Raw genomic sequence first — 12,011 nt, 5'->3', positions numbered from 1 at the left:
GGTTATTAAAAACGTTTATCAGATTTTGTAAATCCGAGTCAAGTTAAGACATACAACCTTGCTTTCCCCCCAAATGATGTCAACTGGTAGCACTGGATCTGTCTAAAGCACTAGCAGATGTTATTCAGTTAGACTATCAGAACAGAGACCTGTACATGTGTCTGGAAATGATTAAAGATTATTACAAGAGTGATATATATCTAGAACAAACCTCTTTGTTCCTTTATGGATGCCTGACCATTTGCTGGCTACAAGAGATGCTTTGTTTGGGCAAAGCATTTTGATTGTCTCACCCTCAGGCTAAGGACAAATGTAGCACTCTAGCTATTAAAAGATTGCTGTTAGCCATTTTCTGCTGCTCATGTGGTCATTTGATGTTCGCTGACTACTATATATCAACTGTTCTACTTGTACAGTTGTCATTTGTTGTGTACTTTTTGTTAACTAAAAGTTGTTTCAGTTACATCAATGCTGCTATGCTCTTCACCAAACACACCGTAATCTAACGTTGAGACTTTCAATTGTCATGTTAAATGTAATAGCACCAGAGTCAGAAATTACTTTGGACATTCACTATGATTAGATAGATAGATAGATAGATAGATAGATAGATAGATAGATAGATAGATAGATAGATAGATAGATAGATAGATAGATAGATAGATAGATAGATAGATAGATGGATAGATGGATAGATAATATTTAGAAAGGAAGGATTCAGTTGCTCAAAAAAATTGTTATGCATTTTTATTATGACCTACAATTTTGCCTCAATAAAGATTTTGTTTTAAGTTAGCGCACATGTATTAACCAAGGAGACAGTAGAGTCAATGTGCTTTAGGGATAAAATGTGTGATGAAAACAATCTACAAGTTGAAAGTTGAAAATCACTTGTAAACAAATATTTGTGTGCGTCATTTACAATAAAGCATTAATGTTGTGAAATTTTCCAAAAAGTATGAAAATATTATTTAACTGTTTGTATTTAGGATACCTTAAATGCTAGCCGAAAGCAGACCTCTTTGTGCAATAAATAAATATAAAAATAAATAAATACATGCGTACATACATACATGCATACATAAATAAATAAACAAATACATGAATACACATACATACATACATACATACATACATACATAATTGAGATGTGGTTCAAAAGACACTGTGGTGAAAAGGACTTTCAGAAATCTCCAGTGATGCATGTATATCCAAAGTGTGGCTGGGAAACTTCTGGTCAATCAAGTTGACCAGACACCAGACGAGCCATAAGAGATCATTCTGCTTTGACCCCTGTGTCTCCCTGGAATCAATACCAGAAAGCAACAGGAGCTGGAGACTGTCTGTCTCCATCATCTACTTACTTATAGTGGTGTGCAATGGAGACAAAGGGATGAAAAGACATTGCATCATGCATTTTCCAGGGTCTGGCATATTTTGGTGGTGTAGATCTTATTGATATCACTAGCAAGCTCTGAATTTTGAGAGGTCCAGGATTTGTGTGTAGGCTATTTTGCGTTATGTAATGACCCCCTGTGGCTCTACAGCTTGGTATTCTGGTGTGTGATGGATGATAAAATGCAGGCCAGATTTGAGCACAATGGCCCCCTGTTTCAAAGCACATCAAAGCTTCTCTGTATCAGGCCAGGAATGTGGGGTGCACAGCCTGGTTACATCACGCAAACCTTGCCCCAAGATGAAGAGCATTCATGGTTAATTTCCGAGTTGTTATGGCGATGACTTTTGGGTCACAACACTGGAGCAAACAGTATTTATGTTGTGCAAGGAAAGTGATACCCATCTAGGCGTCATATCTTACTGTACTCTACTACCCCTTTCCAGACTGGGCTAAAACACTGAAACTCCAGCAGCAGTGATTTTGAATGTGTGTTTGCATATGTTTTGTGTGTTTGTATGAGTGAAGAAGGTCCTGTTATCTAACACAAGCTCCATGGCCATGAAAGTCTGACATTGTTACTGTAGCTTGCATTCAGGGTCATTTTAAGGGGTATTTGGGGCACCATTGTGTGTTCAAGTTTCTTGCTGAGGTCTTTACTTTTCATTGCTTTAGTGTAGACAAATGCATGTGGCTGGAGGATTTAGGTTTTTAACCTCGTGATGGCATCTTATCTTTAGAAGACTATTACGGGGTCCTCACATCTGTTCACATAAAGATAACCATGTAGAAGAATCCACTGTAAAGAGTATTTTATTTAAAATTAGAAATTACTGACACAAAACTTTTTTTTTTGTAGCGTAAAGGAGAAAATGATTCTGTACTATTAAAATTGTGCTCTGCTGTTAGCATTATATTCAGTATTTTTTTATCTAGTCTTTATACCAAAAAATTTTTTAATGGTACCACTACTGGTGGCCACACATACATGTTTCTAGGCAGGTGATGGTCTGTGTGTTGAGGATAATGTAAAACAGTACAGTTTGGCTTTTCTTTCCCATAGAAGGGCAGCAGAGGAAATGAAAAACACAGTTGGCGGTTTTGAAAGCCTTTTTCTCCCTCACATTACCTTGATTGTAATCCCCGTAATGCTGATCTGGGATCAGGCCTCCGCATTCTCACTAACATCTGCCATTAATAAGTGAAACTACAAAACTGATCTCACGTCTGTGCCTATCAAGCGCAACAATAACCTCTCATTCTTTCTTATCTCCAGTGAGTTCGGTACCTGTAATCATGTCCGCAGAACGCCTCCCTCTCCGGCCTTTTGCCTGTAGTTCTTTGATGTGCGTTCATCCTAGAGCATTCCTACCCCTATCGCACCCATTCCCCCCTGTCACGGCTCAGGCTCTGGGTCCAGAACAATGGGTCTATTGCTCACTTCTGATCTCTCTACCTCACCTGCATCTGGGGTCGAGCCCCAGCTGGGTAGAGCCAGGTCAGTCCAGGTACGGGTTGGGAAGAAAGTCTCTGGGAAGAGAGGGGAGGAAAGGGGTGAAATTTGAACAGAGTGCTTGAGAAACTGTCAGTTCTGGGATTAGCCACACAAGCTTGACACTTCTTCCAACCAGTTTCCTCAAATCCATGACTGCACACACATAGCAGCAACTACATACACATGCAGGCCTAGCTAGTGAGCGTTTTGCCGTTTTCCTCCCATGCTTATCTCCTGGCTTGAAAATTGCAGAGTGCGAATGAAAAATGGCTTGAGGTAGTAATGAAAGTATAAAGGTATTGTATGTAGGAATGTGCACCACTAGATATTTTCAGAAATAACGATGGTATGCCTGAACAACTGAACTATGGAAGCCCATAGGCTGGTTTCAAATTGACTGGATTTTTTTTAGTGGGTCGTTCCCACAAGACTCGTTCTCCTGTGTTCAAAAACCGTCTGGAGAACAACAAAATGCAGGGACCTAATTATTCTTATAGAATACATTTTACATTGTATTATATTATATTATATACTGTATTTATTATATTAATTCACCAAATCAGCATATTAGAATGATTTCTGAAGGTTCATTTGACACTGAAGACTGGAGTAATGATGCTGAAAATGCAGCTTTGCCATCAAATAAATACATTTAAAAAATATGTTAAAATAGAAAACTGTTCATTAAAATTGTAATATTATTTCACAATTTTACTGTTTTTGTTGTATTTTTGATCAAATAAATGCAACCTTGGTGAGCATAAGACTTATTTAAAGCTAAAAAATAAAGTGAATTGAATTGAACAGTATCATATTTAAAAGTATATGTTGATAAAACAAAATGTGATATACATATTTTGCTGCTTGTTATAACCTTATTGGAAAAGTTGTGTCTTGAAATTCCTCTACTTAAAATCTGTCTCATATGAGCTGATTTTTTATTTTCATTAATAGGCTACATATAAAAAACACATCTTGTGTGACCCATCCCTAATCTGTATGTGGTTCAAGAATATGCCCAATACAACTTCACATTGTCGTTAAGGATTTGTATTGGTATTAATATTCTGTAAGAAGAAGGAAAAGAGCTACAGAAATAAGTTTAATTCTCGACTGTTATTCTATTATTATTTAAATTGTATTTATTTAATATATTTAAACAATGGCTGGTTATATAATTTTGATGGACCCTTTTGAAACTTAACAACCTGTAATTTAATGTCTAGGCATTCAGGAAGAAGGAATTTAATTTTCATAAATTGCTTTTAAGGGTGGAGGGTCATCAGAACAAGATTTCTGCTTTGTCTATTAATATTAAAAGGGGAAAACATCAGCACTCAATTCCCGGCAGAAATGGTACAGCCTGACCTTGTATTTGCTCAGTTGAAGAGAGAACACAGAATACAGCACATGTGTACATAAAGGAAGCTTTCACGACTCTACTTATTAAAGGCACAGTATGTAAGTTCCATCGCCAGATGTTGGTTATTCAAAACAATATCAAATGGGTATCTTGTTGATGCTGTTAATTAGCGTGGAATCATGGGAGTTGTCATCTTCACCTCCACATCCGATGAAAAGCAATCCGACGGGACTCAGGCAGAAATCATGTTCATGGATTAGCTACTGTGTTAAAGTTTTATTAATAACATTACTGTGATATGAAGCAGGGTGGGACGAGGGCCTGAGACATTTTACATTGCTGATTTTATTATGCTTAAATGCTGCAGCTCCTTTCATTTGGTTGTTTACTATTAAATTTATGATTAAAGTTATGTTTAATGTTCGCCTCCTGAACTTGAACTTTGTTACAGTTACATCTGATCACTTAAATTCACATTATTTTATTTCATTCTAATGAAACCGCCAGATGTACTGAATTACTACTCATACAGGTCACTTTATTTGATGAATGAAAATTGTGGGGTAACACAGCACTGTTTTACTTGGTCAAAACCGTCATACTAAAAATACATTTGAGTGTGTTGAAAGTTGTTATAACCCGACTCTGTGCGTTTTCTCTGTGGTTGGTTTTAGACATTTTTTGCAAACTGCAGTAAGCTAGATCAATATTAAAATATTACATAATAAAAGCTGGATGACTTGTGTTGCTTAATTGCATGCAATTTATTTTTAAATATTTTATGGTGGAGAAAACGCTGCATTAATGTTACTACAAATAAAGATCTTTCTGATTATGCCATGTTAGCCACTTGACAAAAAAGTGTTGTCTGATTAACTTTTTGGGTACAAATATGTAACTCGCAGCAAATCAAGAAAACAAGAGATTCAAACAATAAGACGTTGTTGAGCTATATAACAATGAGAGTTTTCTGTGGATAAATGTATCCAAACAGATCCTCACCTGTCTAATAAAACACATGATATTTTAAAGCATCTAGTTTCTATGGAAGTAAAACCAGAAATCGTGGGTAATGCGGATATGACGCCAATGACATGGGCCGTTACACTGGTTAAAATAGCTGATTTCTCTGGATTTAAACATTTTTGGAAACATTTGGGATAATGTGAGTATAAGACAACAACATGTATAACATTGTTCTAGTGGTTTTTGGATAGTTTTATCATAAATTTGACATATTGTGCCTTTAATGTACGTCATATTCCGTAAGCATGCATGTTTAATCAATAGTCCACTTACTGGACCTATGATCTTGGGATATTATCTTTGTCTGTATAACCCTGGGAAATTCCACTTAAGTCATCAAGTTTTCCCATCTGGATGATTAAGATATATTGCTATGGTGGCATCATTTCGAGAGGCTATAAGTGTGCCTGGAAAGAGGAAGTTGTTGAGTCAATTTCTGAGAAAAGTAATTTCCTTTTCTTTTTTTGGGATTGTTATTGTTAAATCTCTTGGATGGGTTTCCTCGTCTGCATAGAGGTCTTGATTATCTACCTGCACTTCCTGTCACGCAGAACTGGTCTTTTGTTATCTCTAGCTTGTAACTCTATTCTCTCTCTCTCCTGGTTTTCATTCTTAATATCAGGTTTACTTTAGGGATGCAACGATTACAGATTTTCTAAGTACAATTATTGTCTGAGAAATAATCACGGTTTAACGATTATCACGATTATTATGCATCAATTAATTTCACAACACTACTAATGTATAATATCACATGAACACTCAACACTAGATTTTAATGTGTTATTTATTGCTGCCACAACACAGTACAAAATTATAAAATGGCAAACAATAATCAATCTCTTCCTTTGGAATTAAAGAGAAGTGCTTTGTAAACATCCAGCATTTTTCTTTTAAAAATAACAAATTAAGTCAAAGGCTGCAGGACTCTTTGATTGAAATAGATCACAAAATTATTAAGTTTTTAGTTTGTTCTAAATTTATTTTCAACCTGAGGTAGAAAACTTGATAACATGAAAACAATATCTTGTTGGTATTTGACATAAAAACATAAATAATACTATAAAGGGATAATAAATCCCAATGAAAATAAGAATAAACAAAGTATTTGGCTCTATTGAATTAAATGCAAGCTAAATATTAGGCCTATGTATTTCTTTTAAAATAAAACAAATATAGTCCAAATATTATCCACCAATATTATTGTACTTATTTTAATACTCTTTTTTAATTATTAATCCAAATTTTACATGTGCCTTTAGGAAATCATCTATTATAATCTCATTATTTTGGTTTGTTTGTTTGAAGTTTGAGTACAAATTATAGAAAGAAACTGAGAACATCTCTCATGCAGTGTTATTAATAACTGAAATGCAGTTAATTGGTAGTCCTAGAAGTCTACACGGCCCTGATCTTATGTTAGTGTTTTACACCGGGCATATTACAACTACAAAGCCTGACATTTACTCAACACAGACAGGAGAAAGCAATAGGATATTAAGTTAAATGTTCACTGACTGAAACTCTTGAGAGCACGTCACATTCTGTTTTCCACAGACTTGCGTAACCAAAACATTCCGCTGTTTTTTTGTTGTTGTTTTTTTTTACGTTGCACTGGAAGCTGAAAGATGCACGCCGCGTTCTCCTTTTTCCAAAGCGCTAGGGCGGTTGCGCTCCGCAGGCGTCTGTCGTTGCTCTGTTGATTCTTGTCACTTGACCCACGGTGCGCTTGCGGCATTACGAAAAGTTGAGATGTTTTTATCTCGATGCAGCGCGGACGCGCTTGGAAAAAACGAGCGCGTCGCTTCCATTATGAGCGCGGACACCGTGCGCCTACATTTGAAATGAACTTGAGCGCGCAAAAAACGCGATCTGTGAACAGGCCCTTAAGGCGTTTTTTCGGTGGAAATAGAGCGTCGCTGCTTAGTCCCTCAGTGGTTGACGAGCACGACACTTTAAGCTGGTGCACCGCTGGTGTAACTTTGTTTTCGTTTTGTGTTAGGTGCAAAAGTTCCGTTCCGTGCCGTCCGCGGTGTAGCATAGTCTTTACGATTAATTAACCGTGACGTTTTAAAGCGCGGTTAATTGTGAAATCCGGTAATCGCTGCATCCCTAGTTTACTTAAAGCAATATTTCATCATTATTTACTCACCCCTCATGTTGTTCTGAACCCATATTTCTGGTTGTTGTTTTGCATTCTGTAAATAATGTTATATTCCATAAAGATATCAAGCATGTTATTTGTCTGGGGTTGTCTGCAGGGTTTTCTTAAGAACCATATTGCTGAACTAATATGTTCATTAATTGCATTTAAATAATTTCATTTTTGATAACACTGGTATTCACATAATTGCACATTGTTGTCTGAGGCCGATTGTTTGCAGTGACGTGACAGAAATGTGTACCCCAGCAGTAAACAACCCAATAAATTCTGTCAAACATGAGAGGATCTTTTCATAGTCTAACCTGTGATTCACTGAATCACCTCAAAACCCCCCTATACTGAGTCCTTATCTAGCCAGCGATTCACATACATTTCAATGGCAATTTTCTGAGACGGTTTCACATGAAAGAACCCAGCTGACACAAATCAACCCTCTTCTCTGAACAGATCCTATCCTGATCTCATGTTTGTCATCTTCATGTCCAGAGGCAATGGTAGCATAGCATTAATGAGAGTCTGAATTGTGAAGCTAATGTTGTTCTTAGGCTTGTCTGTCATGCTTATTTGATTCTAAGAACTTAATGCCCTTACAATCCTAGCCTTTTATTTCCCACACAGTTTTATTGGCTTTGAGTTATTGGTAAATAGACTTAGTGTTTGAGCAAGGGTACATTCTTGGCCACTTCATCACTTTAAATATGTCCCAAACCTCTTTCCACTGCTAACACCCCCTGCTTTTATTCTACTTCTCCACTTCCTGCTGCGTCCTTTGACTCCCAGACTTCTCGGTTTTACTGCTTTGTTCCCCTATTAGAGAACCAGTAGACTGAGCTGTTCAAATTTGGAGAATGTACACTTACAATCCCTGTGCTGTGAGTTTTTACAACTAAGTGCTTTCCTGTCCAACACAGGAAAATTATGTATTTTTTTCCACCTGTGTCATTTCACATTGGCACTAATGGAAATTACATTAGGAATAATTTTTTTAAATGAAATTACTCACTTCTTTCTCTTGCTACGACCAAATTTATAGCTAATATTTTTTCACTCTTTATCTACATGATAATAGATTTAAATTGTAATATTTCCATTTTTATGTATTTTACGATATTTTATGATTTGATTTATGGGTCTAGGACAGTTGGAAAAAATAAATAAATATATAAAAGCCACTTGATATTAGAGAATAAATGATAAAGACCTGATAAAAAGTTTCCAAGGCAGTTTGAATGTGACCTTCATATTACAAAAAAAGTTTTATTTTTAGTTATGTTATTTTTTCTACCATAGGTAGAAATGTTTCTGTTTCTGGGTATTTCTGTGTAGTATCGAATAACTGAGAATTATCTTTTAGTGGATGTCACTGGTAATTCCCATTTGTCCATTCCCAGGGTCATTCCCTGGCTGTGGTAAGATATAGGCCTGCTGGACAATAGGCCTGCTGGACAGGAAACTGTCAGTTGTGCATTGTGAGTTGATGGGATGAGCAGCTTGTTCAGTTTTTGTAGAACAGGATATTAGCTTTTCAGATTTCTGTAAAGATCACTTTTAGCCCCATATGTGGGCCTTGAGCAATCTCTGTCCCATGACTCAACAGCACAATACTCAGCAGGGGTCTTATGATGTGACCACAGTTAAAAAAAAAACTAAAAAACAATATCAGCTTGTTTGCTTGTCGCTGTGTTTGGGTGGGGACTTTACAGTTTTTTACAGTCGCTAGGACACATTTCTCAATACTTAGGTCACTTTTTCAAAACTCTTCACACAGTGAGCACAACAGAAGTATATGTGGGCTAAACTGTGGATCATTTATCATTGCTTTGGCACAAAATGCATTCAATGACTACATCTTTCAAATTACATTAATTCTTTTCTCACTTCGACACAACAACCGCCAAAACTCTGTGTACCTACAGGTCAATTTGCACATGCTTACATACTGTTTTCAAAACTGTTAAACTTAAGTTCAAAACAATAACATGATAATACAAAACTGAATAAGACAGCATTTTGCCACATTACAGTAATATTGTAATAAAATATATTTCAAATCTAAAAATTAAATGGTATAAAAACAATTGGACATTTGGACCAACCACAGCTGATTCCTTTTGTATCTGAATCAGTGGATGGTGTGTATACAAATTTTTGTACTTAGGAATTACTCCAAAAACATAAAATATATAAAGTATTGAAGCATAGGCTACTGCATCATGTCTAATTCATTCTAGTAACATATATTGCAGTGATTTCTAAACATTAGAGAGGTAGAAGAAAGAAGGCATTTACAGAGGAAAACATTGTATAAAGTTTCCTGTTGTTAGTGTTTTTTAGGTCATTGTTTTGTGGGTGACAAAGTGTGTTTGTTGGCTGTCAACCTTTGCTAGTGTTATGGAAGAATGTGTTGATTTGAGACACATGTACGAAGTGATTCTGTAGTTTTAGTGCATTTTGAATGTGAAATGAACTGCTGTGCCGAGCTGAAAGTTGGTTAGGAGAACTGTGTGAAGAGTTTTGAAAAAGTGACCTAAGTATTGAGAAATGTGTCCCAGCGACTGTAAAAAAACTGTAATACTCTGCTGACTCTATAGATGTTACCTCTTGAACTTGTTCTCCATTGTTTTGTGTTTATAGGTCATTGTGTGTACAGGTTATCCTCTTTTAAGAGTATCAGCATCAGTCTGAGTATTTTGGCTGCTACACAATGTCATGACGATCCACCAGCTTTCTTTAGCTTATTATGTATCTGTCTCTTTCCATCTTAATAGCATCACCCTAATATCGTTTCTGTAACAGTGTCTTAGGTGTGACAGAGAGCGAAAGAAAGAGAGACACATTGATTACCCTTCTAGAGTGCTAGCCAGAGCGAGACATTTGTTCTTCTCAGATGACAACACAGGCTCCTCATTCACTAACAATGAGATGAACTTTTCATCTTATTGATGCAATCACTCCAGGAATGGAATGTTCAGAAGAGATGAATGAAAGAGATTGGATGCGTCCCAAAAACGTGTGTGTGTGTGTGTGTCTTATTTGTGTAAGTGATTGAGTACAAAACTCTGCTAGGGCGCTGAAAGTAGGACAAAGTGTTTCCAGACTTCTAACATTACACATGGGCAGACATCTTGGTATTTCCAAGAAGATTTCGTTTTTCTGTTGTAAATTAGATTGGGAGGGTGAGGTTTAAATGTGTGCATTCGTGTTCTCTTATTTGAAAAACTTGACGAATTTAGATCTTGCTCTTCATGAATTATGCTGATAACTAAAGAAAGTAAATAAGTGTTTTGTTTTTAATTTAAAAATAATAATAATATTTGTATACTTTTAAAATATCTTTAAAATATCTTTAAAATATCTTTAAAATATCTTTAAAATCTCTTTAAAATCTCTCAAAATCTTTTACAATTTTGAGATGCTTTCCAATGACAGTTGAACTAAAAAATGTATATATTTTTTTGTAAACAAAATAAATATTTTGTGCCTAGTTTATTTACCTAATTCTTTGGTCATTTCCAGCTATTAAACCTCAATTTTGGCAATTAAACTATTTTAGAAGTGTTGTTATTTATTTTACACCATGGTGCTGTGTGCAAGCTTTAATGATTGAATCGTCTAGATTTTTGAGTGGAAAAGAGAGGAAGAAATTAAGCTTATCTCCTTTAGCTTTTCCTCAGAGGTCATAAAGTAAATTAGCAGCTGTGTGTGTGTGTGTGTGTGTGTGTGCAGAGCCGATCCTCCCTATACGCACACTACGCAAGCTGCGTAGGGCCCCGCAAATTACTCAAGGCCCCGCCTCCCCCTCGCGTCAAAGCGCGTCAATCAAAGTTTACAACATCGATGAGATAATTAAGCGGAACTATCCTTCTGGTCACGAAAAGAGAAACTGAGAGAAAAACACCATGTGAGTGAATTGCGGGAACAGCGATCAGGTAAACTTGTGTTCTCTCCTCTCCAAGTTTGATGTCAGCACAGAACAGAACAGTAAAGTTAAGTTGATGTGCATCTCTCTCTATCTGTCTGTCTCCAGCCCGATCTCATGAAAGCGCGTATTTATACCACGAATTTAATTTCTCGTGCCATTTATACGCCAAAAATAGTTTTTGCGTGCATATGATACGCACTTTTTGGCGTGTAATATGCACGCACTCCACACCCCTAATCCTACCCAAGAGATTTACAGTGCGTAGCATATGCACGCAAAAAACATTTTTGGCGTATAAATAGCACGATAAATTAAATTCGTGGTAGGCTATAGATACGCACTTTCATGATATTACGTTTGATAATACAAAGGGCAACGGTTTTTGTTTATAAACTGCAGCTCGGAAAAGATAACCGCGTCGCGCGTTAACATGAGTTCATATGCGCGTGCACGAAATGAAACGCGCACTTTCCAGAAAAAAAAAAATCTATGGGGACCAGTTACCAGTACAATATGGGCGTTATGGCACTCTTCATTAGGCGCTCACTTTAAAACAAGACGATGATTATCAAGTCTCCAAATCAGAATAGTTACAACCCTGCAATAAAGCAAGATGGAAAGCAATCTATTGATATTGACTATTGC

General features: G+C 36.3%; 1 protein-coding gene across 1 annotated transcript in view; it reads left to right on the top strand.

Annotated features, from left to right (window-relative positions):
- Positions 1-12,011, top strand: part of dlc1 (DLC1 Rho GTPase activating protein) — a 132,173-nt gene that overhangs the window by 43,698 nt on the left and 76,464 nt on the right. The gene's annotated exons all lie outside the window — the stretch shown is intronic.

This window comes from Rhinichthys klamathensis, unplaced genomic scaffold (genome assembly GCF_029890125.1).
Source record: "Rhinichthys klamathensis goyatoka isolate OS25496 unplaced genomic scaffold, OSU_Roscu_1.1 h1tg000440l_1, whole genome shotgun sequence".
Taxonomy (NCBI): Eukaryota; Metazoa; Chordata; class Actinopteri; order Cypriniformes; family Leuciscidae; genus Rhinichthys; species Rhinichthys klamathensis.
This window is presented reverse-complemented; position numbering and strand designations above follow the sequence as displayed.